At 38.8% G+C, this 12,865-nt stretch overlaps 1 pseudogene; it reads right to left on the reverse strand.

Annotated features, from left to right (window-relative positions):
* Positions 1-1,348: 1,348 nt before the first annotated feature.
* Positions 1,349-1,465, reverse strand: LOC150104912 (U2 spliceosomal RNA; annotated as a pseudogene).
* Between the last annotated feature and the right edge of the window lie 11,400 nt (positions 1,466-12,865).

Raw genomic sequence — 12,865 nt, forward strand, 5'->3', positions numbered from 1 at the left:
TGCCTCCTCGTCTATATCCAGGGCTACCTCTACTTGCTCAGGGGGTGATTTTGCTGATGTCATCAACGAAGAGGTCACCCCAATTTGCACTGACGATCTCGGGTCCATATTTCCCTGTGAGGAGGAGTTCAGGTTCTCCTACTTTATCTATTGCCTCTTTAAACTTTTCTGCTACCTCGGGCATACCTAAGGAGATGTTTTAGAGTCTCCCCTGCTTTTGTATGAGGGACTTCTGGGTGTTCGGTTTCAGATACTTTTGCTGTTTTGAGATTTGTCAGCTCTTCTTCCTGCGGACTTAATGGCCGTTTGGAAGTTTTGGTGTTCGTCTCCATCTCTACTTCAGCTTCTTCTAGTGTATCTGAATTGGCGATGTCTATATTGTCAGTGGTAGCTCCGCTTTCGTCCGTGGGAGTTACGATGATGGTTTCTGCATTGTCAGTCTCTTCTGTTGGGATCGTATTGCTAATCTCTGCAATTCTGGTAGGTTTCCCTCCCTTACGGGACCTTTTCGTTGTCTTAGACATGGCGGCATGATCAGGAGTGGCCTCAAGAGGCGGAAACTCTTCCTGTATTGTGACCTTTTCATTACTTGGTTTTGTTGCTGATGTGATTGCACCACCCATCCTCTCTGCGAGGGTTCTGGATGGGCAGGTGTCGACTCTGTGGTCAGTGACCCCACATTTCAAACAAGCTGCCTCACATTTTTCTTGGTTGTGGCCAATTTTTAGGCAGTTCTTGCATTTTATGCGAGGGCAGTCTGCCGCAAAATGATTGAAGGCACCACATCTAAAGCATTGCTTTTTGACGCCTGGGTAATTTACCATTACCCGGGCAGATCCTATGAGGACAAAGTTAGGAACTTCGGTCCTCATTTCAAGAGAGATAGTTACCTCCCCTGACTTCCACTTAGGATTGTCGGCGTCATTGTGAACCTGGATTTCCCGTACAACTCCCCACTTAGAGAATACGCTATGAATTATATCGTTGTTCTCTGCATATTCTAGGGGAAATCGTGGTATCTTAAGGGTTCTCAGGATGCTCTCAACCATGAAGGGAGATACTTTTACTTGGCCACAGTCAAACCCTTTGAGAAGCTTTTCTCTGGTCTCGATATTTTTGGTCACTACCTGGTATCTTCCTCCCCCATAAGGGGTAAATCCAAAAATGTTCTCTGCGCCGACGCAGTCTATGATGGCTTTCGCCATCGCCCTTGCCGGTATTGTGGCGTCAACCTCAATGCCGAGGGTACGCACACGCGGCAGAATGGAGGGCATGATCAGATGGGGGGGGGGGGGGAGCCTAACTATTCCCACTACCAAGTGTTTGATATTTCCCCAGTCCGGGGCTTACGAAGTTCTGTAAATTTCCGGTTAAATATCGTGAAACCCGATGGGACTCGTACCGATATTAACGGTTAAGAACAGAAACTACACACTTGAACTAAGCCAAAAGGCCGAGAAGCGATCTTGCATGTTACAAGAACGGCTATCGCTCTGAAATATAACCATTCACATCTTACTATGCCTAATTTATAAATTAAAATTTATCATAAGTATGTATGTATGTATAGGAAAAAAACAGTATATATAGGGTTCGGTACTATCCGAGTTTCAGGTATCCGCGGGATGTCTTGGAACATATCCCCCCGAATAATACTAATATATTATTTATTCATTATATTTATGCATGTATTCATTTATATATTTGTTTATAGCCAATTATTTATTTATATAGAAAGGAGTGACTCTTGTTTATGCGCTATACTCAAACTACACTACAGATATTCTGATAACAAATTTTTTTTTTTATTTAAAAATTACGTTTTTTTATTTAGTTTATTTGTTTAATATAAATATACAACAATGTTTCCATTTAAATCACTTAATCAAATTAATTGCACTGATAATTAAATACTACTCTTTTTAAATTAATCTCTTTCCTACAGGATAATAAAATAAATATATTGAAAAGTAAAAGTCTGCCTACACAGAGATCTCTGTTATTGTATCTCAAGGGTAATGGATGGCAATGCTGTACCAATGAAGTTTAACTGAGGTTCGGCTGTTGCTGTTATCCCCCTGGGGCGCTGAGATTCGAGAGTTATGGGTACGCTCTCTTAGGGTTTTTTGCCCTAAGGGAGCAATTTGAGTCTCCGGGGAAAGTGTTCTCCAGCACGGCCCGCTGAGAGGCTTTGTCAGTGAATGATTTTCTTCGGAATTTGAGCGGTTCTACTCGGTGGTGGCGTGTGGGTGGAAGGCCATCATTGAGTGGAGCCAACGCTGAGACGGACGGTATTTCGCTCACGATTGAGTGGCCTAGTGATCGTCCAAATTTTTAGAGACGGCTTTACCTTTAAATATGGCAATGAAGTTCTAACTGAGGCTCAGCTATTGCTGTTACCCTCCTGCCATGATCAGAGCTTTAATAGCTCAATCTCTATTATTATTAGTTGGTAGTATTAGTTAATCGACCGTCAGATGCACTGATTTTGGAGGGTAATAATGCTGTACTAATGAAGTTTAACTGAGGTTCGGCTGTTGCTGTTACCCCCTGGGGCGCAGAGATTCGAGAGTTTGAGTTCGCTCTCTTAAGGTTTTTGCCTTAAGAGAGCAATTTGAGTCTCCGGGGAAAGTGTTCTCCGGTGAGGGACTTTGTCGGTGAATGCTTTTCTTCGGAATATCAGCGATTCTGCTTGGTGGTGGTGGTGCCAACGCTGAGATGGACGGTCTTTCGCCCACGATTGAGTGGCCTAGGGATCGCCCGAATTTTTAGAGACGGCTTTACCTTAACATAAGGTAATGCTGTAGCCAATGAAGTTCTAACTGAGGCTTGGCTATCGCTGTTACCTTCCTGCCATGATTAGAGCTTTAATAGCTCAATAACACCTTATCCCTACACTGTCCTCTACAGATAACGGGGAAGATGAAAAGGATTCTTGTTTCGCCCCTTTAAGCCAGTCCTTATAAAGATCTCTATTATCTGGCAGTCGATATAGGAGAAGGATGAAACCCTGGGAGGGTAATGGATGGCAATGCTGTAGCCAATGACATTCTAACTGAGGCTCGGCTATTGCTGTTACCCTTTTGCCATGATCAGAGCTTTAATAGCTCAATAACACCTTATCCCTACACTATCCTCTACAGATAACGGGAAAGATGAAAATATTCTTGCTTCGTCCCTTTAAGCCAGTCCTTATAAGGAATCTCTTTTATCAAAATTAGAATGTGTCAAAAATTTTATGTCACAATTTTTATGATTTCCATAGAGATTTTACTAGAAATGCGTTTCATCATTGGTATTGGTATATTGATTTATTAGTGCTCATCATAGATACAAGAAGTATAAATGATTAATCATCACTTTATTTAATTTAACTATTTTGTAAAATAAACAAAAAAAGCGTTTAAATATTTAGTAAGTCGAACCATTGAAACTTCTTTTTTTTTTTCAGAACAGTGATGACATCTAGAGGGAAAAAGATAACAATAATGTTAAAAAGTTATAAAATTGTGTCAAACTCTTATGATGCAATTAGATACTGTCTCAAAAATTAAATAAAACTCTGAAACGTATTAAATAAGATTAACTGTTCTTACATAATTTCAGTCTTAAGATCGCAGACACAATCATATACATACATCCATAGACTCGTATATACCCTATCCTACCAAGAGTCATGAGACACTCCTTCCTATGATCGCAAGAAAAACGTAGATGCACACATTACGGTAGCATTAATTGGGGAGAAAAATACCAATTTTCTGGACTATCACCTTAAACTATGTTTATGTATTTATTTATAAGTTTTAAAAGAGGTATACCGTGAGTAGACATATCGATACAAAATTAATAACGGAAAACTCACGTCCAGACTTTTCAAGTTTAAAGTATTCAATATAAGATTGGTGTTCTTCTAGCCGAATAGAGGCAGATCTTCCTGTTTGTCCGAAATAAGATAATCGACAAGAGCACGGAATCTGGGAGACACCTGGATGATTAAGATGTGGAAGCTTGTCCTTAGGAGAAGTGAGAAAGGTGGAGATTTTTATAAACGGTCGAAAGGCAACAAAAATATTCAGTGGTTTTAAAACTTTTGCTATACGTTCACTGATGCCTTGTACATAAGGGATAGGAATGCGCGTTATTTCTTCTGTGTTTGAAGAGGAAGACATATTAAAACTACTCAAAGCTCTTTTAATGAAGCAATTCTTATAACCATTAGATAGAAAGGAAGAAGTTATATATTGCAGTTCTTTCTGTAAAAGATCGTCTGAAGAACAAAAGGAGTGGGCCCGATGAACCAGTGTTTTAATAGTTCCTGCCTTTTGACTGGGATGGTGATGAGATTCCGCATGGATATAATGGCATGTATGAGTCTTCTTTTTATAGACTGAGAAATGTAGGTTACCATCTGGTTGGCGAAGAATTAGAAGATCCAAAAAGACTAACCGCTTATTTGATTCTACTTCTAGGGTAAACTTCATCCTAGGATGAAGTGCGTTCAACTTAGTGAGAAATTGTTGAAGTTCATCCGAAGAGCCATTCCATACAGCAAAAATGTCATCGACATATCTGAACCAATGAGTAGGTCTGGGAGAAATGTTGTCAAAATGTTGTTCATGTAAACAAAATTTTTTTTTGTTTACATGAACATATAAATTCAAATAAATAGCTTCCTTCCTAAAGACGCTATACATTATCATTAAGACAATACTAATTTTACAATTAAGATTTAATCGAAACGATAACTAGTATGCGGTGAGACTGCAAAAATGCATCCGCTCAACGCTAAGGGACAAAACACATGTTCAATCTAGTTCCCTCTTGAAGGAAAACGCGGATGTGACACCTCTCGGCGTGAACGCGTGTAAAAGCCACAAAATCTATGATATGCAATCTGATTTCTTTCTGTTATATTTACTTTGAAAGAAAAATGTTGGTTGTGAACTTCTAAACTGATTTCCCAACCCACGAATGGATAGCGATTAGTTCACACATTAATCCGCACAACATAATCCACAGTCTTCATAGCAGGGTTTTCGGACTAATATAAAAAATAAATAATACAAAATATTATGTAAAATAATTTAAAATAGGGAAAAAAATGCTTAGCCCACCAATGTGCTATAGTTTAGCAAATAAACATTTCCTGGGTGAAACTCATATTAAAATAAATAAATACAATACAAAATTAATAACGGAAAACTCACGTACAAAGATTATTAAATAGTATAATAATGTTATTTTCGCCTGTGTGTCACAGGCACCTTCAGTACATTAAGCTCAAATTAAACAATAACTGACAATTCCAAAAAGCGCCACCTAAGTAGCTGGTGTAAGATAACTAAAAAGGTCAATAAATTTCCTAAAAAAAAAAAAAACGTTAGGAAAGATTAGCTGATTTGTAAAGTACTATCTCCCATAAAGAGGATAGACGTAAGCCGTCGGATCTGTTTAAGATCCGACGGCTTACGTCGGAAGTTAAAGACAAAGAACTCAATGTCTTTAAACATTAGTATTAGAAAATATTAGTAAAGTCATTTTCATTCCGGAAGATGTCTCCAACTTACACTAATTGTCGCTACATATCGTACATAGACTCTGTGTGCCCATACTATATTTACTACTACAATAAAGCTACTTGTTGTTTTTGCATTTGCAGCGTGGTGTCTGTTGGGAGGGGGGGGTATTTATCACTATACAGAGACGTGTTCATTGGAGTTCCGAAGGAATAGGCGTAGTGAGAAAAATTTTTGCATTCCTTGAATTAAAATGAATCCTCTTTTTTAATGACAAACCCACCAGTGGCATTAAATAAAATATTTCCTGATTTCTGTTTATGTTATTATTTTGAGTATTCATGTTATTGAATGTTAATAAAATTGTAGCTCGATATTAACTTTGTTACGAATTTGTTTTTAGGTTATTATATGTATTAATTATACTTATTGTTTTGTGAAAATTTTGTTTTAGTTATACACAGAATAAATTTCTTTCATTCCCTTTCTGGCTGGAGAGAGGGCTACCTCTACGGCATGGCAACCAGGGGAAAAAGATGGAGAAAGAGCTACACGCTCTTCACTGCGTTCCAAAAAAGGAATTTATCTTTGGAGCAGATGGACCCGTATCAGATATTTAGCTGATAAGAACATATATGCACTTTTTCGCTTCTCAGTCTTTTGGTTGAAATAAGAATTCAAAGCGATAATATATATATATATATATATATATATATATATATTTTTTTTTTTTGCAACGAAGTAGCTGCACTTTGCTCCACCTTTGCTATGAGTTACCTGGCAATTTACAACCAGAGTCCCCTTGTGGTATCGCTTCTCGGTCATACATAATGTATCCCATAAGTCCCGAAATATTTAAAAAAAATCAGAAAAATCAGTATATTAGAGTGAGTGCGGTTTACGGGGAGAAAAAAATTAGTTCAAATGTTCACTGATAGACGGCACTGTACCACATGCCTCATTTGCAAATACGTGCAAATAAGAGTACTATAAAATGCAGGGTGTATTGCTGACAGCTCGTAATGAATGCAACAGAATTATTTGTGAAAGGAAAAATTTGTTGCCGTGATGCTTACATTGGTGGATTAGGCATTGTTAGTGAAGTTTTACGTAAGTGGGGGAATCGGTAGCGGAAGCTTTACAAAAGTTTCGTAAAAAAAAAATGAAGAAAGGTCGTGGTCCTATCACTCCGGCCAGACTACCGTCTCTAATACGACGTTTCGAGGAAACCGGAAATTTGTCAGATCGCCCTCGGGAAATGCTTGCGGAAAAAAAGTTCTTCACGGTGTGAACGCGTGGGGTCACATCGGCATCTCTTGTGAAACAGTTTCTCATCAGTACATTCGGTGAAGAACGACTCATCAGTCATAATTGTAACTCCGCATACCCCCCCCCCTCCGGACTCGACCCCAGGAGATTTTCGGTTGTGGGGCTATTTAAAGTCCCGAGTGTACCTGACCAGCCCATCTTCCTTAGCGGATTTAAGATGCCATTCGCCGCGAAGTTGCTTGCATCTACCCAGATATGACCACGCTTCCGTAAATGGCGTTCTCACCTGCTTTCACAATGTAATCTTGTTCCGGCAGACACGTTGAACAATTAATGTAGTGATATGTAACGGGTTTCCTGCATATGATTAAATAAGTTTTCGATGCTATTCTGACTGTCAGTCGGTGAAAATTTTAATTACTTTTTTTTTTCTCCCCACCAAAAAAAAAAAAAATATTCACAGTTTTGCGATTCGCTTTTGTGCAAACCGCACTCTAATATACCAATTTTTCTGATTGGTGTGTGTGTGTGTTTAAAATATACCATTGAAGAGTATCACATCGGCAGGAATTATTTTAAAAAAAGTTTCTTATTTTAGAAAAAAAAAAACAGCAATATTTTACGAACTAAAAATCTTTTTTTTTTTAATTTTTCATTAAATATGTATACAGTATTATTATTTTTTTTTAATTTTGGGCGACTGCCACTCGTGAACTGTTGAAACCCATAGTACATGAAAAACATGGGCGGGCTAAGAGATTTTTATTATTTTTATATTTAATATTTATTTTTTACATAATTGCTTTATATTTATAAAATTACCTAATTATATTTTACACATTATTATTATTATTATTACAAGACACCTACAAGGACTCAACATTACGTATCACATAATCCATCGTTTACAACATTTAATCCACAATTTACACTCTACACCACTATCCACCATCTATCATCCACTAATGCCAACTATTAGTATTTTTGCCTGTTAATGGCGATAGCATATATTCTCTGGCCGATTTGGATGTATGTGAAATGAAAAACTCAAGTTTCAGAAGAAATACCCTGCTATCTCTGAATGAAATAGGCCAACTCACCTTCATTTGAAATGACCAATTACGAACAATACATAATTATAGAAATAAATAGATTTAGCATTTCAACAGAATGCCACTACTAAACTAAATCTTAAATATAAACGAAAGGGGGAAAGAAATAGAGGGATTTCTTGTGAACAAGCCAAAAGGCTAATACCCCGAATCAAAGAAGATGATATTTATGTTCTTCCTCTTTTGTAATTTCAATCAGTAATATTTAGTAGCAAAACATAATTGTATGTCTAACGAAAAAGAATTTCGAGATACCTTAAATATACTGAACAGCCAGGAGATGGAGACAGTGGTTTGTTAAGTGAGGAGGAATTTTTGTTTCACATAAATGACGTCATCACTGTGATGTTCTGAGGAACAACAATGTTTTTAGATATACATAAACAGAGAAGAGAGAGAGTTGTATACCATAAAAATTAGTATGAAAAATAAAAATAAATAAAAAAGTTACAAATTATGGGAAAGCAATAATGAAGTTCAAGTCTCTCATCATTTTTGTGGCCCTGAGATTCAGCAGAGAAAGAGAAGAAGAAGAAGAAGATAAAAAGATAGAGTAAAATAGTGATAGAAGAGAGAAAGAGGCCTTAGTTGACCAACTTTAATTGTTGACACACCAGATACTTCTAAAACGGTCGTTTGACTTTTCACTCACTAAAAGAAAAGTCCCCTAAAAAAGGGGAAAAATACACTAAAAATCTAACAAGAGAGTAAACAGATAAAATAATATTAACCTAAAAAACGGATAAAAACAAGTGAAAAAGCTGGGGAGACCTGGCCCTGGAGATCCCATCCTAAAAGGGCTCAGGACCGCCTCGATGTTGGCCTTCGCAGCCCGGGTTTGTTCAAGCCTTACATTAGAATGAAATGAATTTAGACTAAAATGACAAAACTAATAAAATCTGAGTTTAAAAAGTCATAAAAGCAATGATGTTACAAACATATGTACATTTTAATCCCCCCCCCGTGTAATATGACATATGGTTGGTGGTCTACACCATCTCCTTAGGAAAGGTTCTTCGCCCAAGAAGTATCTTTCCTGCTCAAGAAATCAAGGGAGATAGATGCAAAATCAGTTCCTAATTCGATAGTACATTCTTGCTTCCTCAGAGAGTAAGTTTTTTTTCCGTCTTTTTCATATGTGAAATTTTTACTATATCGATCAGTAAAATTATGTATTTTTTTGTTTTTTCTCACAGGTGGGAGAAACTGCAATATGCCACTTCGGAGATGTGAGCAAGGGAATCCTAAGCACTTCAGCCAGCCTTCGCCAAATGCGCTGCACTAATGGAAGAGGTGCCCTACAGTTTCAATTGCATGACATACTTCGCGAAAGGGGGTCGCAAGGTCGAGGGGGGGGGACAATATTGTGATTTCACTAGTTTCACTGGGAGTTGGCCATTAGCGATTCTCCAAACCAAATCCCAGCGAAAGTCTAGCACCATCTCTGCACATGATCTCAATGCTTACCGTATGGTTCGAACAGTGTTAGTGTGAAATATGAATATTTCATAATCGGCAGGGCAAATCTTCCTTGCGTGTGTGTGTGGGGGAAGCCTTGCATAACTCGTGCTTCCTATGGCTCCAGAAGAAGTTGAGCTGTTTATAAATAACTTTATTTTGTGTAATCTGTGATGTTTGTTAAACTGCTTGTGTGTAGCAGCTTTGGTATCAGGGTGGTTTGATACTGTTGCGTTATCTGTTGAAAGATAGATAATTTGGTTCAAAAGGGGTGAGTTTATCACCCCTTTTAAACCAAAGGTGGCAAACCATATGGAAGATTGGCAGGGCCGAAGTTTCCAAAAATTTTGATTTTCGCTTTTTCTGGGTTTGCGTGAAAACCACAGAGCACGCTAAACTGTCGTAATATGCCGAAGAAAATGTAAATCGAATCGAAATCCAGAAGGGTTCTAACAATATCATCGGCATACACGACAGTCTTGCTCTGTTTGTAGCCTATGGGCAGGGATATTCCTCTCACTCTTGTGTGAGTCGTTTGTTTAATTTAAAAAAAGGTTCTAGTACTGAAGAGAAAAGAAGTAGGTTCAGAGACTTCCTTGCAAAACTCCCTTGCGTACGGGAATGTTTCCCTTACGCAAGAAGCCACGCCCACTCTGTCTATGATATAGTGCAAGCTGTGTTTTGCACTGTCGAACGCTTTTTTTTTTTTTTTTTTCCAAATCCACCGACACGAGTTCCTTGCTCGTCGCGAGCCGAATAAGATCTCTTATCAGAAATAGGTTGAGTCCCATCAATCTATCAGGAAGTCCGTACACTTGAGTGCTGGTAAGCCCATTTCCCATGACCACGATTACACACCACTTTTGTGAATAGCTTGTAATCCGCTGAAATAAGAGCCAGAAGGATTCACTTCGGCAATGCACAATTATTCTAATTAAGTGGATATTGAATATAACATTATTTCACAGCCGAATAGAGAAACTATAAAAGTTTCGGCGGATCCAGGCATAAGCAAACCTTTCATGACAGGGAGCGCTTGTAATCCATATTGGTCAAGAAAATGGGCCTCCAGCTACGCACACTATTCGGGTCTTTCCCGTTTTTGGGGATAAAAATCATGTAACAGCAGGCACGTGTCCGGAAAGAAAAACGTTTTACAAGTCGATACCAGAATAGGCAACATGAAATTCCAGACAGGCTGATAAAACTCAACACCTAGTCCATCTAGCACGGGGTTTTTCCTGAACTTTAGTTCTTTGTAAGCCCGAGTAACCTCTTCCGAAGTTATCGGTCTACCCTGAAGTGCACATAGGTGTTCAGGGATACTTGTTATGTTCTAGGCGTTAAAGTCGCCTGTCATCCCGGCGTAGGCTCTCAAGTAATGACGAAAAAAAATGCTGCAGGATATTTCCCGTGGTTCGCATAGTACCACACGGGGGGGGGACGCATGGCCCATTCTTCCCATTCCAGGTGAGTGGTCTTCCATTTGTTGCATAGCAGTTTTAAATCCTCGTTATGCATTTTTGGGAAGTTTGCAGGAAGTGTCCAAGGTCCTTTTACTGTGTCAATGACCTCGGGTAGTTCGATAGTTAACAGAACTATTTTATGGTCTTTTACTGAACTGCCAACTGTTACATGCCTTACTGTAATAACTCATGACTCTACAGTTGCTGGAAATGTAAACTCGGGCGAGTCTCGTTGAGACTCCTCTTCGCGATCATGTGGTACCGACTCTGCCTGGATTATGCTCCCTCCGGATGCCGATGAGGTCAATATTCTCACAGCAGAATTGCAGTTCCCTAGAGCCACCGGTACCAGAATTATTGTTATTGCTCACCTTGTCATATCGTGCGTCTGCGATATAGTTCCAGTCCCCCATCCCCGCTATGATATACTGAACCCTGTAAAAATAAGGTTCTAGGGACGTGAAGAACCTACATCGCTGGTGGGTATTATTAAGGGCATAGACAGTGATGAAACGGATGGTTCTCCCCTCCAAGAAGACTAGATATCCTGCAACATATTTTTGAACATTGAAAAACCTACCTAGAATAGGCTGACGAGCAAGGATCCTTCTCCCCCCCCCCCCCACTCCTCGCACAACACTCTCCAGAACACCAGAAGCTTTGTAAAGGGATGCTTCTGGTTAAAGTTTTCAATGTCCCAGAACTGATAAAAATCTTTTGCAAAAATAATACATGAACCGGATGATGTAAAAATAGTCTCCAAACAGCGCGTTGTGCGGAGATAGATCGCAAACAATTGATATCCAGAGTCGCAACGCGAAAAGGGGAATTAGTAGTCATGTTAATTTTTTTTTTAGTATGGTAAACCCCCTTTTACTGTTTCTCCAAGCGACATGTTTATAAACTCTGTCTCTTTCACCTCCTCAGAACCAGCTGTCGTTGTTGGTAGCAATGGAAATTCAGGATACCTGTTTGTGTGCCAGTGCTATCTGAATTAGCCGATGGGGGAGTTGAGAGTACTTCAGTAGCCCCCCCCCCCCAGCCGCTTCGCCACTGTTCGATATGGACACGTGTTCATCTTGTGGCCTTGCTGATGTTGATCTTGTTACTGGCGCTTTCTGCAAGAGCTAGGGTGTGTCCAGATTCGTTGCAGTTACGACATTTAGCTCTTATGCATTGCACTCCCAGATGGTCATAGGGGGGGCCACACCTAAAGCAATGCCTCCTGCCACCCAGATAACTAACCATAACCCTTGGTTCTGCAAGAGATATGGTGTCTTTAACAGTTCCCCTTTTCTAGAAGATCTCATGAATAACGTCGTCATGTTCTGAATATATTCTTCTAAAGCAGCGTTTCCCAAACTGGGGGCCGTAAGTTTTGTTGAGGGGGGGGGCGTGAAATAATGAAAACAAATATAAAATGTTTTAAGACTAAGTAGATTTTTCTTAATCTTAAAAGAAACGTATTTAATTTTTATTATTTATTATTTCTTTTTTGTTCTTTTTTATATTTTAACGGAAAAAATCACACATTGGTGTTAGTTCTCAAATTTTGCTTCCTGCGTATTTCGGCGCTTAATGAATATTAGTAAATATATGCTTATTCACATATAAGTTTCATTTCAAAGGTATTGATAAGAAACGCAAAAAAGATTACAAACGCAAAATCTTGAATATAAATACAATAAATAGTATAATAATATATGTATATATTATGATTTTTGTTTTCGATGGGGGCCGTGAAATCTTTAAAATTTTCCAAACGGGGCCGTGGCATCCATAAGTTTGGGAAGCACTGTTCTAAAGGAAATCTATCTTCATTGTTCTAAGCAGTCTTCCAATCATGACTGGAGTTACTTTGGCCCCGGCGCATTTACGAGTAAAACCTTGCAGCAATTCGTCTCTCGTTTCTGCATTCTTGACTACTATTTCAAATCTTCTCCCACCACATGGGGTTAAGTCACAAATATTGCTAGATCCATTTGCCTCGCATAAAACTTGGCACTCTACTCGTTTTTCTATCTTAGGGTCTACTTCAAAG

This window comes from Typopeltis vanoorti, chromosome 7 (genome assembly GCF_054136105.1).
Source record: "Typopeltis vanoorti isolate ZY-2024b chromosome 7, IOZ_Tvanoo_1.0, whole genome shotgun sequence".
Lineage (NCBI taxonomy): Eukaryota > Metazoa > Arthropoda > Arachnida > Uropygi > Thelyphonidae > Typopeltis > Typopeltis vanoorti.